The 6,606-nt window shown below is 43.7% G+C and overlaps 1 pseudogene; it reads left to right on the forward strand.

Moving 5' to 3' along the window:
• The first annotated feature begins 4,542 nt into the window (after window positions 1–4,542).
• Window positions 4,543–4,646, forward strand: LOC132415655 (U6atac minor spliceosomal RNA; annotated as a pseudogene).
• The last annotated feature ends 1,960 nt before the right edge of the window (window positions 4,647–6,606 follow it).

Below are 6,606 nucleotides of genomic sequence, written 5' to 3' on the forward strand. Positions count from 1 at the left end.
TGTTATTTGTGGAGAATCCTGACATCAGCCTAATGACTTTCTGATTTGCAGATGGCATAATATTTTTTCCTAGACACATCTTTTTCTAGATTGTTTTTTTCCTTTAGCATCGAGTTCTGTCAGCATAACCTGAATATGTCTACTGTTGGTTGCATATGTCAAATTTTTCCTTAAAGTGATTTCTTCGACTGCAGATTCAATTCTTTATTTCAATAAAACATCCATTTATATTGTTCTTACATATATTTTCCATTCCATTACTTCAGAAACAGCAATTATCCCTTTTCACTCATGTAAGTGGGATAGGTACTTTTCAGTTTTCAAGTACCTTCCCACCTTATCAAGGAGCTCCTTCACAGCGAGTCAAGAATTAAAACGATCTCTCTTAAGAACTCTCCAGAAGCTAGCACAAAGTGCATGGGGTGATTAACTCTGCCTGGAGTAGTCCAGGAAGCAGACTTATATTCTATATACGGAGCAATAAGCATCAACTAGCAATGAAAGAGGCTGCTTTATCATGTGTAAACCCCTCGTCACAGGAAATAGTCAAGAATAGACAGGCTGACCACCTCTCTATGACCTTGCAGTAAGTAGCTGAACTAAGTGATTGCAATGATCCCCCCGCCCCGAGTTATCTGCAGCGAGGTGGATGGACCTAGAGTCTGTCATACAGAGTGAAGTAAGTCAGAAAGAGAAAAACAAATACCGTATGCTAATACATTCATATTGAATCAAAAAAAAAAATGGTTCTGAAGAACCTAGGGGCAGGACAGGAATAAAGATGCAGATGTAGAGAATGGACTTGAGGACACAGGGAGGGGGAAGGGTAAGCTGGGATGAGTGAGAGAGTGGCATGGACATATATACATGACCAAATGTAAAACAGATAGCTAGTGGGAAGCAGCCGCATAGCACAGGGAGATCAGCCTGGTGCTTTGTGACCACCTAGAAGGGTGGGATAGGGAGGGTGGGAGGGAGACACAAGAGGGAGGGGATATGGGGATATATGTATAGCTCATTCACTTTGTTATAAAGCAGCAACTAACACACCACTGTGAAGCAATTATACTCCAATAGAGATGTTGAAAAAATAAAATGATACCCCCCCCCAGCTCTGTGGCCCTATGAAGAGTAGTGTCAAGTGGGGGCCTTGTCATCAGAGTCTTTGGTCAAGGGTGGACTTCAGGGCTGGTGGGTAAGTCATCCATCTGCCTTCCTCTCTGTCAAAGGTCCCCCACCCCTGAGGACAACCTTTTCTTCTGAATCTGGTGATTGATACCAGAAAAAGTCGGAGAACAGAAGGGCCAGGGCCAATGTGACAGCAGAAGCCATTTTTCAGTTACTTCTGCTAAGGATGAGGTAGTTTTATGGTGAGCCAAAAAAAAAAAAAAAAATAGGCGATGTAAGTATGGAATGTATTCCCTTTATTTATTTCCCTCCAATGAGAATTCTAAACTGTGAGCTCCCTAAGAGCATGAAACGGTATTGACCTTCTCTACTAATCTACTGGCAGTGTCCAGCATTGGGCTTGACACCCAGCCTAAACACCTAATATTTGCTAAATAAATAAACAAATAAAAGAAGTCATAAACTTGAACTAATGAGTTTTCAAGCTTGAAAATAAGGAAATGCGGTATCTCCTATCACCACAAGGCCTGTATCGCCAACATTTTAAGCAGCATGCAGACTTTAGTCTGGGTGACGCACGTGTTTTTGTTTGTTTAAGTGTGAGAGCAGTAATAACCCCTTAAGATTCTAGGGTTTCATAAAAGTCTATAGAAAAAGGCATTCTGGGGGTTCCACGGCTGGTGGATGAGGACGGAGCATCAGAGTATATGAGGCCCAAGTTTGAATCATGGCTTCGCCACCTCAGGGACATTGGATATGTACCTGAAATTTCTCTGAGGCTCTGTTCTCACCTGCAAAGTGCTAAACTAACACTTCATAGGACTGTTGTGAGAATTACGTAAAACCAGTTACAGGAAGCACTTAGGGGGGCCCCCAGCACAAGTTATTGGTGAACTTAGCATGCCAATTTCTGCAGCCCTCACCGTACCCAGAGACTCCAGTTTTTTCTCTGCCCCTTGGTATGGAACGGGGAGGGGGGCAGTGATCTTGATGACTAGACATTTATGTGCAGTAGAATTTCTTCCCATTTCGCCCACGCCCGACAGCTCCCTGACACCTAGTTTAGCCACACCTGCTGTCCCATTAAGTATTAGACATGAAGCAGACAGAAGGAAAGTGTTCACTTTTCCAAATGATACAACATTACGTTTTATTTTAAGAGGGATGAAGGAGATTTATTCAACTTGCCCTCCCAAAGGAGCTCATTTAGATCCCGATTGCATTGGCTTTACCCAGTGCGCAGACCTCATCACATACCTTGGATGCCCCAAGACGGTCCACAGTCCCATGAGACTAATTCATTAAGCTGCCTTTACTCATTCCCTTAAAGCCCGTTTCCAGATTCCAACATTTCTGAACTCTAATGTCCCCATGCCTCATCCACAACTTGTCTATGCTCCCCTATGACCCTGCCCAATAGAGAGCCGTATGATGGAGTCAACTTTAATGAGGGAATCGCTGAGTCCTGAGAAAGAGGCAATGAACGCAAGTCATCCCCAGATGGTCCAGCCCACAGCCATCCAGACCTTAGGGCTGGCGCCGACTGCAACCTCAAGTTTGCTCAAAGAAAAGAAGCCTCCAAAGACCATGAGGATATTTAATTCCCTCTGCGAAGAAAGTGGTTCTGGGATGCTGTCTGACAGGCTGGAGGACAGCTTCCTGCACACAACTCTGATTGGCATTTCCCTGCCGTTTCTCTTGAGTGCCTGTCACGGGTCAGAGACTGTCCAAAAGGCTGGGGATGAAAGAGAGAACATGGCAGACAAGGTCCCTGCCTTCATGGAAAGTGAATTCTAGTGACAGGAGTGGGCGGGAGACAAAAAAAAAAAAGTGCAAAATTGAGAACTTTACCAAGTGGGTTATAAAGGTGATGCAAGTAATCACCACAAGGTGATGGGTTAAGAGTGGTTAGGCGACTACTTAGATCCACTGGTCCAGGATGGCTTCACGGAGAAAGAGGCGAATTTGGAGGAGAAAGACCCAGCCACATGAGAAGGGAACTGCAGGCAAAGGTAACGGGTAATGCAACAGCCACGGCAGGGGTGGGTGTGTGGGAGAGTCACACCCAAGAGGTAAAGAGGCAAGGAAGGGGGCAGGGCAGATCGGTTCATCGCTAGTGGCCAGCTCACATAGGATTTGGTGAATCTTGGGAAGAACTGTGAATCTGCCTTTTAAAATCTTGTCTCCTGGAGGTGGCCTGGGGTAGAGAAGAGTAGAAAATGATAACCCAGAAGAAGGACAACGGCACACATGAGAATCCAGAAGGGTCGAATGTCTACGTAAACTGGAGCCAACCTAAACCCCAGGTCTGAATTTACCCCAGGTCTAAGCATGTGAGTCCTACTGTACTTTCTGAAAATCTCCCTAAATTAATCTCGTTGCCCCAGTGGCTCTCTCTTTAAGATCTGGGTTCACTCAGGTACTGGCTACAGGTGAATTTGGGATCAGAAGTGTTAAATGGAAGGTCTTGAGGGGTGCAGTCAGCAGCTGGGTTTCGATACCTGCTCTTCTCTAAACTAACTGGAGGACCACGGCCAAGCCTTTGCCTCTTCAGCATCAGTCTTCTCATCTATACGCTGACTATTGCGCTAAATAATCTTTAAGAATCTCTGCCAACAGTCTGAAGTTATATGATTCCATGGCATCTGATGTAAGCCCTATAGACATGTTAAAGAAAGTTAAACACAAACACGTTTGATCTTTTCACATACGAGACCTTATAAATAGCTGAGAAAGCCACATGCCAGTGGCTGAATTGTTAGAGATGAACACCAAGCCAAGAGGAACAACATCTTGCATAGAATTCATTCCAGTCCTTGCGATACAGGGAAATCCCTATTTTCCTCTCTCCTGAACCTCTCCCCACCTCCCACCCCGCCCCAGATCCCTGCCACTACTTGTAACTCTGGCAGGGAGGCATTCTCGTTTGCACAATGCAAGACAATTGCGAAATGAAGCGAAAATGGCTTTGCACATTCTGCTACTAATTGGCAGCTCAGAAGTAAAAGGTAATAAAACCCCAAACCCATTAGGAAAGTTTCTGCCACCATTACTGGTGGTCAGGCGCCCTCTGCTGGTGGATTCGACAGCGAGCCGCCGGAGGCTGAGGGCTGTTTTCATTCCGGGACGGCTGCTTCCCACAACGACCTAGAATGCAGGTGTTTGTCTTCAGGGATTTCCTAATGCAAAACAATATTAAACTGGGCCATACCTCACTGGAGAGAAATCCTTTCATGCCTTTATAAATCCAGGAAGTTGTCTTAGGAAATCTGTAATAGAAGTGAACACAGAGCACCCCGTGCTCAGAGACAGAAAACACTGTTTTTGAAACTTCCGGATGGAATACAAACATCCATTCAAAATGAAATCTGATTAGAATTCAAGAATATTCGTTTTTCAACATTATGGACTTTGAAGTTGTATGGAAGAAAAGAGGGTTGGCATTCCTGGGATAGAAATGGAAAATGTCTTCGTGACCAAGGAACACATACACGATTAAGGAGTGACCACGTGCTTTGTGACATGGAACTGAGCCTGGAATGTGGTACTGGGTGGTGGGTAGGGTCCAGGATCTAATCAGACCTGGCTTTGAATCCCAGTTCTTCCACTCATTAAAGAAGTTACTGAAAGTCCCTGACTTTCCTTTATATGATATTCTCTTAAGTGTGTTAACACAGTGTACAGTTAAGTCCACTAAAATCAATCTCACTCCATCAGCACCAATGTACTCATTCAATAGGGGCACAGAAGAAATGTAAAAATACTACAGAGTGGATGACAGAGTTCACTCACTCACTCCCTCATTTAGATTTATCATACTGCAGTGAATACTAAAGACAGTGAATCAGACATAGACCCTGCCCTCAAGGGGAAAGAAGTCCAGGAGAAAAGATAAGACGCATAGACAAATAGCTATGGTGAGGCAGAAAGGTCCCCGTGATGTGAGAGATACACGTGATCAATGGGAATCTCAAAAGATCAATTCTTTCCGGTTCTGAGGAACCCGGAAAGGCTTTCCTTTCAGAATTACATCATTTCTATGATTTCTGAGCTTTCCTGAGCACCAGTCCTTGACCATGTGGAAAGGTAAGACTCAGAGTGTTTTAATCATGTTAGCTTCGGAAGAATTAGTAATAAAGATGTATTTTAAAAATAAAGAAATGAAAAAATAAGGTAATTAGGAACTTAGAGGGAGAAAACATTGTATAAGAAGAAAATATATGCATAGTACATTACTTGGGTCAGCAGTGAATAATACTTACCTTTTTACAATAACATAAGTTCAAACTATGGAATTAACCAAAAAGTACGACTGAACTTTGCTGGGAGTAGACAAAGGACAATATATGTATGTAAGTGTGTAAGAGAATTGAATGATCATTTTCAACAAAAAAGTTAACAGATGACGTCTACAATTATGATAGTGTGAAATGTAACGGTATAAATATAATATTTGGAAATACAGAGGTTTAGTCTAGAGGAATCAGTTAAAAGTTGAAAGCTGTTGTCGTGAGGGCAGGGCTCTGGGCAGGGATAGGATTGGGAACGGGCTACTGATTTTTATTATGACCAACACAAGCTATCTAACTTTTTAAAGCACATACATCTGTTTCATTAAGTAAGTTTTCAATGAAAAGGGGGAGGGGATGATGTCGTGGAGACATGTTTTGTCTGTTCATCTTCTTCCCACTTACTCTGGGAAGGTAAACTTTGTTTTGTCCAAACTGTTTATTCCACTTTTAAATACATGGTTCCCATGGAAGATTACATTTTCTCAGTTATCCCTTTTTCCTGGCTGTGATTGATTGGTCCAGATTTGAGAGGGAAAAAGGAGATGAGAGAGAGAGAGAGAGAGAGAGAGAGAGAGAGAGAGAGAGAAACAATGGCATCTGAAGACAGAGAAAGAAGACAAAGTTCTAGCAGTGGTAAATCCCTGGTTCCATGTATTTCTCAGGACCAACCTTATCCTTGCTTTTCCAGTAATTTGGTTGTAAATTTTACTTCAACTGGGAAACTTCCTACACCCTATATGAATTTTTTCACAGCTAGTTTGAGATTTCATCTTCTTTTCTACAAAGGACAGTGACCACACCCCTCATCTAAAATGCCATTTGAGCAACAGTCCCTGTGCAGTCTTCCAAAAAGTCTCGGGAGGCAACTATGTTGGCACAGTGGGTGGTTTGGGTTTTTAAATGAAGTCTTTCCCATGACTAGGAAGCAACCTCACGCTTGAGCTGGAAGGAATCCTTGAGTTATAAGGCAGCCATTAGTGGTCCAGGATCAGGGCAAACTTTGAGCAGGGTGGGGGTGGTACACAAGAGGCTCTTTTTGAGGCATCAAGAGTACAGCTGTCCCGGGGCTTCCCTGGTGGCACAGTGGTTAAGAACCCGCCTGCCGACACAGGGGACACGGGTTCGAGCCCTGGTCCGGGAAGATCCCACATGCAGCGGAGCAACTAAGCCCGTGCGCCACAACTAC

The sequence above is a fragment of the Delphinus delphis genome, chromosome 19 (assembly GCF_949987515.2).
Source record: "Delphinus delphis chromosome 19, mDelDel1.2, whole genome shotgun sequence".
NCBI lineage: Eukaryota > Metazoa > Chordata > Mammalia > Artiodactyla > Delphinidae > Delphinus > Delphinus delphis.